A 15,316-nucleotide genomic window follows, 5' to 3' on the forward strand; every position below is an offset into this window, starting at 1 on the left:
GGGGGACTGTACCCTCAAACTGTGAGACAAAGAAAACCCACCCTTCTTTACATTATGCCTGTCACGTATTTTGTCAAACGAGTGGAGGAAGCTACAAATCCCAGTGACGGGAGAGATGTGGATGAGGAAGAACACACTGGGCAGGCTCGCCCCAGCGGCGTGGCGGGGCCTTTGCCTGAAAGCCTTGTCCTTGAGCTGAAATGTTCTGTAAGTGTGGATACTGACCAAGACCACAGGGCGGCTGGTGTGGCAGGGTCAGCCCAGCAGTGTGGTGGACCCTGTGCATGAAGCTTTTGTCCTTGAGCTGAGGGACCGAGAGCCCAGACTTGAAGACCATGGTGCAAACTCCCTCCCTGCTAGCTCAAGTAACACCATGGTGTGGGCCTGTCACTCTAGCTAGTAATTCCCTCAAGACAAGACTCCTTTGGCCAGCCCATGTAACACTAAGCAATGGAGAGAAGCAGGTGTGTAGAGAACACTCTGGAGGGAGGCGAGGTGGCCTTTGGCTAAGATCTTCATTGGAGAATGGCTCTTGAATGCTCAAAATTTGCTTTCCCATTTCAAGTTTCATGGGCACCTCCAGATACAGCATTGCCTACTCACGTCTTAAATCATGAACATGTGTTTTTGCTGCTTTCCACAAGAACAAGTCAGCTGTAGTATGACTGAAGTCTCCTTCATGAGCAAAGGACATTTGTGAATAAACTAACTCACATATGTTTTTATAAACTTGAGATTGTTTCCAAAAATTTTATTTAAAAATTGTGTGTGTGTGTGTGTGAGAGAGAGAGAGAGAGAGAGGGAGAGAGAGAGAGAGAGAGAGAGAGAGAGAGAGAGAGAGAGAGCTGCCTGTGTGGCCCTCAGAGGGTACTGGATTCCCTGGAGCTAGAGATGCAGGTGATTATGAACAGTCCAATTGTCAGGTGCTGGGAACTGAACTCGGGTCCTCTGGAAGAGCAGCAAGCACTCTTAACCTCTAAACTGTCTCTCCAGTGCCTACTGAGTTGATTCTTGAAAGAGAGATTTGAAGTCAGCAGGAGAGCAGATACCACACAGCTCAAAGAGCAACTAATGTCACACCTGATGGTTCTTCCTCTGGGGTTATCAGGCCAGCATCGATTTGTCTCCATGGTGCTAAAAAGATCTGTGCCAATCCTACTGTAATCTTTGGGCTGATAAAACGGTTTCATCTTAGGGAAGTTATGGGCACAGCCCTAAAAGACTTCATTATAGTATTCTGATGATTTCAACTCACTTTTACAGCAACTGTGAAGGTGTCACCTGCCTGTCCCCTCCCAGTGGAAAGCTATCAGATGCCTATTGGGTCAGCACACACCACAGCACAGGACCAGAACTGTGCCACCGGGAGTCTTATGTCTGTATGTGGGAGTCACTACCGGGGACTGGACACAAGGTCTCCTAACTAAAGCATGCCCTGACCTTGTCAGTCATCTTCCTCCCTTTCTCCCTTCCTTCCTTTCTTTTCTTTTTTGGTTTTATTGAACAAGATTTCTTTGTGTAACCGTGGCTGTCCCAGAACACTCTCTGTAGACCAGGCTTGTCTTGAGCTCAAGGAGATCCGCCTGCCTCTACCTCCTGAGCATTGGATTAAAGGCGCGCGCCACCGTCTCCTAGCTGTCAGTCTTATGTCTTTCGAGTGATCTGGTGTGAAAGTGAGCCTGCATAAAATTCACACTCTCTCTTCCACAGAGCGGGAAGGTCTTTCCCAGAGAGAACACAATAGAAGTGGCAAAGAAGGAAGGAAGCCATGGCGCGGGGTCTGGGGAGACAGCGGCAGTCTACAGGGGCCAAGGGCGACAGAGCCTTGCACGAGGAGTATCGTTCTATCTTGTTCAAATTGCCTTCTGCAGCACTGCCTGGGACAATCAGCACTGCGCACACACCTGAACATGCACCCCGGCCTGGGAGTTCCCGCACAGCTGAGGTTCACACACAGGTCAAAGCAAGTAGTGCAGAGTAGGACTCCCACAGCTCACACCCTGTGGTGAAGTAATTGGGCCCAGAGGTGCCCAAGGAGAGCAAAGTTTTGCTGGTTTGCAGGGGTTGTGGTTTACAGGGCATGAAGGAAAGAGTGCTGGAAGGTGGCGTGTTACAAGGCAGCAGGGTGCTCACCTAGCTCTTGCCACAGTGACGTATCCGAGGGACTGAGGAAGGGACATATCTCTTCATGTCGGAAGCATGCACTTTACACAGTCTTAAAAAGCTGTAGTCTGTTTTCTGTTCTCCAAACAGAGTTTTCTTGGAAGGCTTCTAGCCCACTGCGTAGGAGTGACTTCCTGACAAGCTCTACCTTGCTCCCCCCTTGGGTCCAGGTGGGTGGATGGTGTACTGGTAAAACAGCCAGCTCCCAACCCACAGAGAGGGGTTGGAAGGAGCTCCTCCTTGGCTTCCAAGTTGGCGCTCTATTTAGTCTTACTTCAGCCTTTCTTCTGCTTCTCCAGACCCCCAAAGTGCCACGAACAACTTAGTGATGCTCACATATGTTTTAGGATGAGCTTCCCAGGGTCAGTGAGTGAACGGCTAGCACCATTGTCCTGACCACAGAGTAGGAATCTACTAACTCTACCCGTTGGGTAGTGCTAGAACCTTCGTTGAAGACAGAAATTAAACTAAGATTGTTTTAATTCTAAAAGGATTCATAGTTACTTATTTTAAATAAATATTAGGTGGAACTCCTTTGAGCCTGGGAAGTGTTAAACCATGGAAGGAGAGAGATGAATTAATAACATAAGGGGTTGGGTTTCATGAAGATAGATGTCCAGATGCTGAGAATGTCTAGATGCTTTGGAAGTCTGCTGTGTTGATGTTTGGGGACTCTTCTCTCTGGAAACTTGGGAGGTCTGGTGTCTGATGCTGGGGAAGTCTGTCTCTAGAGACTCAAGGATTCTGCCATCTAGGTGCTCTGAAAAAGTGGGTCTGTCTGCAGATGCTTGGAAAGCCTGCCCTTAGATGATCTGGATGTCTGCATCTAGATGCTATGCTTTGTGAGATTCTGGGTCTGTAGGATTCTGTAACAGCTTTATAGACGTGGACCCCTGATAAAGACACAAAGTCTTTCTCGTCTCCAGACATGCCATTGTGTTTGTCGAGGGCAGAGGGAACACCTAGCATAAGCTGCAGCCTCATGTTGATTTGCTCATTTCTGCTTACATTTTTATTGGATAGCAATAACAAGCGCATCTTTCCCGTCGGGTTTCCATTTCGAACGCTTGGCTTCCCTACTTGTATCTCTTCTTCACTGAGCTCCATGAAAGCTTGCCTCTTGTTTACTTAGTATCTGTGTGATTTCAGTTTTTGAAAATGGCTTTCTCACAAAGACAATGTGGATGTTTTCTACCTCACAGAGCAGAAAACACATAGAACAAAGAGAAGTAGAGAGGGCAGAAGCAGAATATTCCTTACAACTTACCCCAGAGGAAGATTCTGGCAACAGATCAGGGTTCAATTATATTTTAACGAGTATTTCAACATAGTATCCTGGGGGTAAAATTGGACTTACTCCACACACTCTGGCTGGCGACACCTGTACGTTCTATTTTTGGCAGTGTGATAGGTGATGAACCCTTTGCTTCACCCGCCAGCGGATCCTACCCTCTTGAACTCCCATTTGCCTTAGGAAGCAGCTGGACTCATCACTCATCCCGAATCACTGTGGTAATATTAACACTGTGATCCGCATGTGTGTGGGTACCCAGTCACAGAGGGATCTGCACAGAGACCTCAGCAGTGTAGCACACACCTTGGGGGCTTGGGGGAAGGATACAATACCAAAGTCAGTACTCAGTGGCTTTGTGGTAGAGCTCATTCTCTCCTGTGGTTTTTCGGGAGTTGTTGGCTGCGTCCCCCTGGATCGTGGCATAGTTCTCTTGCTTCTGTCAGAGTGAATTGTAATGGATGCACGCATTTGTGTTGTGTTGTAAGTGTGACATATGCACAACTCAGGGGTTGCAATTATTTTTATGATCCTAGGTTGGACTTCTTGTCCTGGAGGAAGGGCTATGTGGTAGAGAAGGCTGCTCACCCCTTGGCAGGAAAATGTCATCCCCTGTAACTGGCATCTTCCATCTGGGTTCCACACCCTACAGTTTCTCCCCCCTCCCCCATAGTTCATTCAACTGAATCCATCAATGGTTAACCCAAAACTCTCCTGAGCCGAAGCTATCCCCAACACTGTACTTCCAGTCATTGCTGCATTAGGAACCAAATCTTCAACATATGTGTCCGGAGGGTTGCTTCTGAGGCTACAGTACAACACCCAAGCATCTTTTGATGTTTCAAACGTAGGCCAATGAACCAGTGTCTTTGGATATAGACATAAATTTTAATTTCTCTGTTTTCTTCAACTTTAAAAAAAAATCACATAATTCCTCTCTCTGTCTTTTCTTTGTGGCACTGAGACTCTTCTCTACGACAAAGCCCATGCTCAGAGAAGACAGTGATCACTATAAACCAAACCAAACACACAGTCTGCAAACAGTAGGTGCGCGGCTGGTTGATTGACACATTCAGTAACAAATATTAAGAGCCTTCTGTGTCCAGTGTTTTAGTTCTACAGTTCATTTCACTGGGGACTCCTCTGTGTCACACTGACTGATACTCCCTGGGAAGATGCCTTGCTGAACAAGAATATTCATGTCATGAAAACAACCGGATTCCTGGAAGTAGCTTGGGAAACTCTCAGAACCAAAAGAAAGTGCTCATGGTTTTACTGATATTGTTATGTTTGTATATTTACATGTATATGCGTATATCTTTGTGTGCATTTGTTTGCAAATGTGTGTGAAGACCAAAGGACAGTTTTGAGTTTCATTACTAATGAGCCATCTACCATTCACACTATCTCTTTCTTTTCCTTCCTTCCTTCCTTCCTTCCTTCCTTCCTTCCTTCCTTCTGTTGTTTCTTTCTTTTCTCCCTAGCCAGAGTCTCCCACTGGCTAGGACTTCACCAAATTCACAGGCTAGTTGGCCATTGAGTTTCAGGGGTCCACTTGTCTCTGCCTTCTCAACACTGGGATTCCAAGTACCAGCTACTATGCCTGGTCTCTCAGGGGTTCTTGGGTTTGAACACAAGTCCTTGTGCTTGAAAAGTAAGCCAGTTTTCTAGCTCAAGTAGCCATGCTTGAGAGGGGAAAAAAAAAATCAAGTTGCACCTGAGTACCTCTTGTATTCATTTCTGCTTTCAAGATTGTGCTGAGGACTTCTTATGAGTGGTCACAAGATAGATTTTTAGCATGTGATTAGTAAAATCCTAAATCTTTCCTGGTTTTAATCTTTAGGCATCTGTGGACTGTGCAGAGAACATGTCGGGGCACAATGTCACGAGAGATGTGGATCTCTCTCGGCTCATTGAGCCCAATGTCTGGAATGTCATGTGGCTTCTCAGTTGCTACTCAAAACCCAGCTCCAAGATGACAGCTCTCTCCCCCCACACTCCAGAGCATGCAAGGCCACTCCGTTAGTCATGGGTATCCAGACAGAAGAAGGAGGGAGCTTTGGTTTGGTGTGAAGACCACGTGCTCATCTTATCTCTCTGCACCGCCCTAGACTAAGAGCCTTTGCTCTCTCTTGTTCTCTCTCTCACTCACTCTTACACACACGCCCTCTCTCTCTTGTTTTAAATTTCCTCAGCCAGTGTAAAATTCAATGAAAGCCCTGCTGTACACAAGAACATTTGGAAAACAGGAATCTGGGCGGGCTGTGAACCATCACTCACGGCAGGGACCAGCAACGTGACCGTGGGCGGAGCACGTGGGCCCCTCTCTTTTTTACTGGGATTTATTGCAGGCAGGTCATTATTTACAGGGTTCCCTCCACATCCTCTAAGGAGCCGATAAGCCGGCTGCTGAATATGCATTTTGCTCTGTGGTGAACACAGATGTTACCAGCTAATATCCATTCCATCTAATTTCTTCTCTCCCCACTTCCTATTTTTTATTTTTTTGAATTCTGTCTTGCAGTTTCTGCAGCAGCTGGGTAACTATTTGCCTGTCTTCGACTTGGGAATCACTCCTCATATTTATTATCATTGGTGCCATTCGTGCTGATCCGCTTAAGGGTCTGTCAGCATTTCCAATAAAAGCTACTGTTTCCATGAGTTCAAAACCAGGCTGGTGGGATGTCCCGTGTGTGGCAATGCTGGGCATATGTGAAGAGACTCTGGCCAGCTGAAGCATGGCAGGCATGGCTCTGGCCCTATTCTTTCTTTTCCCTCTGCCTTGCTAAAATCCACTAGATTACATTCCTAAAGCAAGGCCCCAAGATCTATTCCCTTATTTGGTCATTTCTTCCTCCTGAGTCTGACTACCAAGGTCCAGCTATCAAAGTATTAAAGTCCAGCAATCAAAAGTTCCCTTTGATTCACCTAATTATCATACCCATTAAAATTAAACACCTCATTCTAATACGGGGGGGGGTTCCCTTCATACCTTCATAAACTGTCATTTGCCTTTGGGCCATGTCTGTTCCTTCTCTATCCAGAGGCAATCCTTTGTCCTCTCTCTAGGATACACATGCCCCTTTCCCTTCTCCTTCTCCTGCACTGTCTCCCATATTTGTCTCTTATCCCTGCCTTCTGTCCCTTTGGGGCAAATAAATCTCCTTTGTGCTGAGAATTTGGTCTTGGGGTAGCATGAGCCAATGCCCTTCCTTTCAGTATGAGATCTCAGCCTGGGATCAAATCACTTTGACGAAGTTCAGAAGTAAAATGACCTAGGATGGTATTTTGGTTGCATAGATTAGCAAGCTGAGGAGGGTTAAGCACAAACAACCTTTTTCATTTCTATAAAGGAAATATTGCTCTTTCCAATCACACATTTTAAAATTATTAATCTTTAAGTTTTCTCAATGCTGACCTGGAACTCACCCAGGAGCTGGGAGGTCATCCAAGCACAAAGCCCCAGGAATCTGTCTGTTTGCACATCCTCAGGGATATGATCTCAGACACTCACCGCCACACCTGGCTCTTTTTAAAGCATGGGTTTGAGGGATGGAACTCAGGTCCTCCTGCTTGCAAGGCAAGCGTCCTGCTGAGTGAGCTAGCATTCCCGCCTGAGCTGCTCATTTTAGAATCAAATTTTACACAATACAAACCTGGGGTGACAATCACACCCTTTTCACGTCTTCCCTGGATGACTCGGTACAAGGGTGGCTGCTTCCCATCTCCATGTGGGCTCAGGGCTGTGTTTCTTCCTCATTTCCTGTCTAGAGCAGATCTTCACTTCTGGTCCAAATGCGACATCAACATAGTCACTTTTGACATGAACTAAGGCTTTTTTTTTTTTTTTTATTCCTGTAAGCTAGGTCATCTTACAGGAGTGCAGATAGTATTAAGGGAGTACAAGGAGATTAGTGGAGGGTTCTTTGTGAATACTTAGCCAAATAGGATGAGGACATTGTGCAAGCAGAGGTTCTCAAATTATTCGGAGCTTAAGATCACCTCAGCATGCATTTTCATAAGAAAGGGAAATAGCTCCTTTAGCCTGATTAAAAGCGATCAAGTTTGCATTTGAAAACATCTAATTTATAACTTTTGCTGGTATTCATTAACCTTGGAAGAGCCTTTTGGATTGAGTTATATTTATGGAAGGTCTTCCAACGTCTTCCCCCACCTCTCACCGTTCCTGAAGCCCTCTTATCTGTCCTCTCCATCTCCATCCCTCCTTCTCCTGTCTTCCCTGACCTTGCTAGCTGTGTGTCCAATGAGTTACAAAGAGGAAAGACTACACACCCAAGAATGTCTGCCCAGCACCAATTGCTCTGGAGTGGCTTGCAGACATCGAGGAGATTGTCAATTGGAGGACAAAGGAAAGCCAATAGCAAAAACAAGGTTAATTAACAAGAACGCATCACTCTGCACAGAATGCATACAGGCACTCAGCGGCTTGTGATGAAGATGATGGTTTAGAACGATTCAGCAGAGATCACTGGTGCAAGTGTCTATCAGCCAACAGAAAAACTGGCAGAGCACCCTCCACATGTCCAGACCAACTCACTTAGGCAAAGAGCTGGCAACTATAAAACATTCACAAAACCAGGGTAAGAATCTGAGGAAGCATTCTTAGTTGAGACAAGGAAAGCAAACTTGTAACAGAAGAAAACAATCTTGGACTTCATTGACATCCAAGATGTCTCCTCTTGGGGAGGATCCCATGAAGGGCTGAAGGTGAGTTACATTACAGACTTGGAGGAAATATTTGTCAGTCCTGTCTGACATTCATATTCACTTCTAGAAGACCAAATAATAGAATTAGGAAGTGAGTGGGACACAGAGGCCGATGGGGAGATCTCCAGCATCACCACCAACGGGAGAACAAAAGGGGAGACCCGAGTGAGGAGTGGCTAAACTTCCTAAACAGCTGAGATGGGATGGTCTGGCAGTACAGATGCTGCAGGAATGCAAGACCTGCTCTACAGGGGCTTGGCAGCTTCCTAAAAACACTTATCTCAGAATTGCCATATGCCCTGGCCCCAGTCGCACCTCTGAGCATTTATGCCAAAGGAATGGAAACTTACACCACACACACACACACACACACACACACACACACACACACACACACACACCATCAGACCAATTTAAAAATATCGTATGATTTACACAGCATTCTTGAAATTAAAGATAGAGGCAGGCAAATTATTCAGCGGATATCAGGGGCTAAGTCTACTGAGGGCTAGGTTAACTGTGATTTGGAACAGTGACCATTGCACCTCAGCTATTAACAGTGATGGTTAAAGTAACTTCCACATATAACAGATCCTAGGCACACCTTGGATCAGTGCTATTTTTCTGACTTTAATATTGTGCAGCCCCTAGGATATTTCTCTGCAGTTTTAGCAGAGAATCCATAGCTATTTCTTGTGAATCCATAGCTATTTCAAACTAAAATTTTATCTTTGAAAATTAATAAAAGACAAAGCTAATCTTATATTAAACATAAAAGCACTTTCATGAAAAAAGAAACACAAGGAAAACCCTCATTAAAATCAGACAAACCTATTTGTTTAATACAAGTGTTCTTTTAATTCATGCTGAAAGTTCTAGCCAGTGAAGAGGAAGGAAAATTTCTTGGACATATACCCAATAATTTTTTGACACCTCTACAGTTTTTGTGTACAATCTCAAAAGAATCTTTAAATTTTTTTAACATTAAAAACTTAAGTGGCTACATACATTTTTATGAAGTCAAAGGTTAAAGGTAAAATAATTTTCTCTTCCGTGATAAAAATAATAACTTGGAACATTTTTGGCAATAATTACCGCACTAGTCAAAGGGAAAAGCCCTCTTCTTAAAACTTTAGAAAGCAGTGAATAGGACTAGAGCAGTACTAAGAAATTTTAAGACACGAAAATGTGTTGGGGAGATGGCTTGGTAACACATGCCACAGAAAATGTGAGTATGAGTTTAGAGTCCCACCTAGAGCTGTGCGTGCCACACATCGGTAATCTCAGTACTGAGACACAGGTAGGCAGGTGCTTCCTTAGAGTTCATCCACCAGCTGGTCTAACCACGTTAACAAGCTCAAGTGTAGCACGTGTTCTAATTGTCCTTAATAATCAAAACCCAAACCAGGTGAGGGTGGCCCACGCCTTTAATCCCAGCACTCAGGAGGCTGAGGCAGGCATGTCTCTTGTGAGTTTGAGACCAGCCTGGCCTACAGCAGCTAGGGCTGTTACACAGAAAATCCATGTCTAGAAAAAACAAAATAATAATAATAGTGGTAAAAACAGCAGTAATAGTAATAATAATAATAACAACCCAGAACCAGATATTGCATTAAAACCTGAAAGATGAGAGAGACAAAGCAGTGAGTCACAGCCAACTCTTACCTTACCTGTTTCTCAGCTGAAAATGGCTGAATTCCTGTCTCCACCCTCCCTCCTCACTTCCTGTCTTCTGTAAAGACCTCCATGATTAACTAGTAGTTAGCTCTGTCCTCTGATCTCCAGATAAGCTTTATTTGTTAGAGCACAAACAAAATATCACCACACTCCAGGTTCAATTAGAGACATTGTCTCAAAAAAATAGGTGGCAGGCAATTGAAGTAGATATTTGACTTGACCCCTTCACCTCCACACACGTGTACACACACATTCAGTTGCACCTGAGCACACGATTTTACACACACATCCCTATAAATCATTTTAATAAGGTAAATTGAATATTGTATTTCTACATATGAAGTCAGCATGGCAAGTTTAACTATTTTACTTAAATTCTAGTACATTACTGATTGAGTCTTCTGAGAAACCCCCAAAGTAATCATAAAATTAAGCCACGAAACCAAACGTCAATAGCTTCATCGAGGATGATTTATATCCCATAAAATCCTCTCATTTGAAGTGCGCGCTTCAGTGATGTTTTAGCTTGTTTACAAAACTGTGCAATGGCTACCACCAGAAACTAGCTTTGGAATATTTCATCAAAGCCAGAAGAGCGCAGCTTCCATTTTCAGTCTCCATCATCACGCCATCGCCTGGCAACCATCATCTACTTCCTGTTCCCATAGATCTCCTTAGGATGTGAACATGTCTCATGAACGGAATAATACTACAAGTGACCTTTCTGAGACCGTGACTACGGGGACTTCTAAAGTTGGGCTAAGCGCATCTGTAATACGGTCATGAACCTTTGGGCTCGAGGAGGTGGAACATAGTGGTTTGTGAGCGAAACGATCCCCATAGGCTAATGAGTGTGAACACCGGGTCCTTAGTTGGTATAGGTGTTTGGGGAGGTTACCGGGCTTCTGAGAGGTGGAGCCTTGCCAGAGAATGCACATCCTGGAGAGCAGGGAGCGGGCCTCAAGAGTCCTGACCCACTGCGGTTGATGCTCTCTGCTTCTTGTTTGAGGTTGCAGATATTATCCGTCTCCCAGATTCTTGCTCTGGCTGCCTGCTGCTACGCCTGCCTTGCCACTGTGGACACTAGGCTGTAAAAAGCCGAAAACAAAGCTTGCCATCCCTCAGTCACTTCTCATCCTGGCGTTTAACCACCACAAGGGGAGAGTCACTAAGACTCCTCTCTGCTTTCCATAGGAAGGAACTGAAGGACAGCTACAGTGTCAGCGCTTCCTTACAAAAGCGATTTAAAAACATGCATACATTATGATGGGACGTGACCAACCAGGCTGCTATATTTGCATACTATGACGACTACATAATTATATTAAAAATACATAGTATAAATTGCATAAAACAAATGTCTAAGATGTTTTTACTTACACAAGACTATCTGAACAGGTTTCTTGCTGAGAGAAAGGTCCTAGGACCCTTGATGTTTTTTAGTGCAGTGTAGGGAGCACTGCAAATCACGGTGGAGCACTGCAAATCACGGTGGAGCACTGCAAATCGCGGTGGAAACACTGGGTCACTTGACTTGTTTTTAGTTGGTCTTTTGAGCCAGAAGTAAAAGGCAAGATAACCCTCACAAGCTAGAAGTAATTTTTAAAAAGATTGATGAACTAAGAATAAATAATTAGAGATTTCTTTGTTGTTTGTATATAAAATTACCGCTAGCTGGTAAGGTTATTCCAAACAGTAAATGTAATAGACAAAGTAAAAAAAAAATAAATAAATAAATTGAGTAATGGATTTGATGCTATAAGAATTATATTAATACTTAAAACATCAACAAATGTCATATACAATATTTTAAGACAACTTTAAAACTACAAGAAATGCAGATTTCAGGGCAATGAGATATTCATTTACATTGATGCAAAACCCCTCAAACTCCATAAAGAATATTGATGTCCTGCTTCTGAAGACGGCAGCATATAATTTGTATGAGAACAAAGGCATTCAACTTCTTTTGTGCCAAATTAAATTAAAAATATTATTTGGGGGGGGGCTAGAGAATCCGTCAGTAGCATGTGGGCTCCACAGGCATGAGGATCTGATTCCAGACCCCCAGCTTCCCAACCAGTGCTACAGTGTACTGCAATCCAAGCCCTGGGGGAGGGGCAGGGGCTCTGACACAGGTGAATCCCTGGAGAACATTGTCCAGCCTAGCTGAACTCAGGGTCTCTGGGTTCCCTAAGAGATGTTGTCTCAAATTTAAAGGGTAGAAAGCAAACAAAACAACATTCAATATTGACCTCTGGTCTCCCCATGCTGGACCTCTCTCTCTCTCTCTCTCTCTCTCTCTGTTCCTCTCTCTTCTCTCTTTCTCTCTCTGTCCCTCGCCCTCTCTCTCCCTCTCTCTCTCCTCTCTCCCTCTCTTTCTCTCTCTTCTGTCTCTCCCTCTCCCTGCCCCCCTCTCTCTCTCACACAGACACACACACTTTTCTCCTGTAGGAAAGATGTTTCTTCTGCTCTATAGGGATGGTACTCTATCCCATGAGGATGAACCACCATGCTGTGGAGGGAGGCAGGAGATGGTTTTGCCTGTGGGAGCAGGGAGGGCATATTTGCAACAAGAGAATTTGGCTTTAAGAACGTCCATTCCTCTTCACCCAATATCTCCACACCTAGGAGCCAGTGCATCTGGCAGAAGTGATCAGACATTTGCTCCAAGGTTTATACATGGGGCTTATACATCTCATGACTTAGGACAGAAAACTAGAAACCATCTGAATATCTGAAAATAGAGCAGTGGACAAATAAATTATGGTAGAGTCATTAAACTGCTTTGTAGCTGCTGGAGGTCATGCTTTCAGACAGCCCTACACCGTATTAAAGATGGGAGGATACAATACTGAAACACACTTTGCTGCAGCGAGCATAGAATGACCCAACTTCCCAAATCACGTGACTCCTGTCTACCTCCCGTGTTCTTTTGGGCCGATTTCAATAAACACAGAGGTAAGATTTTAAGAATAAGACAATAGTTATTTCTGGGAGGAGGAATTGTGGACAGTGTTCAGTGGCTTTTTTTATATTTTTTTCTGTATTTTTGAAACGTACTGTTTTATATATTGCTATATATTAACAAAGGAGAGCAAAGTTTGCAGGATGGAGTGGTCTATAAGTCATTCTTTATATGTATATATGTATGCATGTATATGTAAGTATATATGTGTGTCCCCATATGTGTTTACATATACATACACATGTGTAGATAGGCACACATATGTTTTCTTCTGAAACCTTCTAAAGTTATACAAGAGGGCAAATCACTTGGAGGCATTGTACACATATGTGCATGTGTGTTTGCACATGTGTTCATGTGCATTTGAGAGAATATGCATGCATGTGTGTGTGTGTGTGTGTGTGTGTGTGTGCGCGCGCGCGCATGGGTGCCTCTGTGTGCATTCATGCATGTGCTAAATGTGTGCATGTGGGTGTGTGCCCATGTGCACTTGTGTGTGTGCATGTATGCGTGTGAGGGCTTGTGATTAAGTTCTGTGTCCGGGCTGCCTTGCAGTCTGTCGTCCCTCCTCTTCCTTTCCTTCCTGGTATCCATGCTTCCTCCTGAAGACCAAGGCCACCGGCTGTGCTGTGCCCTGGGCTCCTGTCTTTGAGAGCACATGTCTCTTGCACCCACAGACATCATCCCTTTCCCTTTGTGACTGGCCGGTGGGTGGGGTGAGATCCGATTGCCCCTGGCATTGGCTCCAAAAGGGAGGTGCTGGTGTCCCGTGTAGATCTTCCTTAGCTGCAGTGGCTTGTGAAGGAGGCCAGGACCTGAGGGCAGTCATATTTAATAAGCCCAAAGCTTAACCAGGACCCTCTAGCTTGCAAATAGTGCTAATACCATTAATTGATGAGGAGGAGACGGCAGGCCTAGGTGGGTGAACACTAGGCTCATGTGTGACACAGACACAGCTCACATGATCAGGTCCTGGGCTGGAGGCCTCAGAGCACTTCTGAAGGAATGATACCCACTGTGACTCTCAGGAGGCCTGGGGCAAAGGTGTCCGGACAAATGCTGCTCATCGACATGGGTGACTGTCCGGGCAGCTGGAGGCAGCATGGGTTATTTATGCTGCTGTCTGCCTTGTGCTTTCCCAACACATCTTCATTTTGGCTTCAGGCAGGAGTATACGTCCCTTCAAAGAGCACCTACCTGTTATTAAGGAGTCACTAATCATTAGACCCAGCAGAGGTAGAAAAGACGTAGCAGCCATGGAGGGGCCGATAGAGGACCAGAGAAGCTTCTGGAAGGAATGGAAGGAGCATTTGCCTGTGACCCGAGAGGAGATTGATCCTAGGACGCCAGCTGACAGCATCCAGTGTCAGCTTTTGTGCCCGAGAGCCATGCCACACGGTGCACACTGGGAGTCGGGGAGCTTGGATGGCTGGGCTCCCCTGTAGCTGCAGGAAGAGCAGAAAACACATTTTGAAAAATCAGTTTTAATAAAGCCCCAGCGCTGACCCCAGAAACGTAAGTATTTATATTATTGACTTCTGTATGGGGTGATTTGTTAGGATGGAAAAAAAAAGAAGAGTCTTGCTGCTCTTGTCTTGAGACCTGGGGAAAAAAATAACTAAAATTAGAGAAACTGGAGACATAAACGCAGTGAGTATTATAAAGCAAAATACCTCTGGGGTGTTCATCTGCCATGGCAGTCATTTCAGATCTCATCTGTTATATGAATGGGGTAGCTCTTCCCTTTCTGATGGTATCATTACGTAGACGCTACAGATTCAATTCCATTTACAAGTCAATGGTGTGAGGTTTTACGACAGTTCTTTTTTAGTGGGTTGATTCTGTATGATCCTTCTCAGGAAGGGAAAAAGAAAATTAAAAAGGAGGCTGGAATGATCCCTCTTCAAACCCTTTCCATGGATGACTATCATTTGTTATTTCAGATCTTGGCCTTTACATGTCGGGTGCCAGATGGGGTGAGCCTCTGTCATGGGAAGACCGTGGTACACAGGTTCAAAGGTCTGTGGCTTGCCACAAATGTTTAAGAAGCAAAAGCCTCCATGAGTGCCTGTACCACACCTGCTCGAGACTGGCCCCCTCAAAATTCCACTGTGAATCAGAGAGGAGCCTGGGGCCCCACCCCTCCTCCCATAGGGGCTATTGGGAGCGAGTTGGTGGAGGGAGTGGCGTTTTAAGTGTTGTAGTCATGGTAACTTGCTCATGCTTCTGTAAATCTTCCATCGCTGATGGTCCTATAAGCAACTCTAGTAAGACCTCCTGGGTCGCAGGAAAGAGGATGGAGGAGGATGCATGGAGGAATGAACAGAAGAAAGGAGGAGAATAGGAAGAAGGGAAAGGAAGGAGGGGAGAAAGGAAGCTTCCAAGGAGGGCAGAGAGGCTGGGATGGCCACTGATGGAAGCCACGTGTGGCTCCTCTGGGACCAGGTCTTGGAGGAAGGCCGTGAAAAGAATACAGGTAAGGACACCAC

The sequence above is a fragment of the Phodopus roborovskii genome, unplaced genomic scaffold, assembly GCF_943737965.1.
Source record: "Phodopus roborovskii unplaced genomic scaffold, PHOROB, whole genome shotgun sequence".
In the NCBI taxonomy this organism is placed as follows: Eukaryota; Metazoa; Chordata; class Mammalia; order Rodentia; family Cricetidae; genus Phodopus; species Phodopus roborovskii.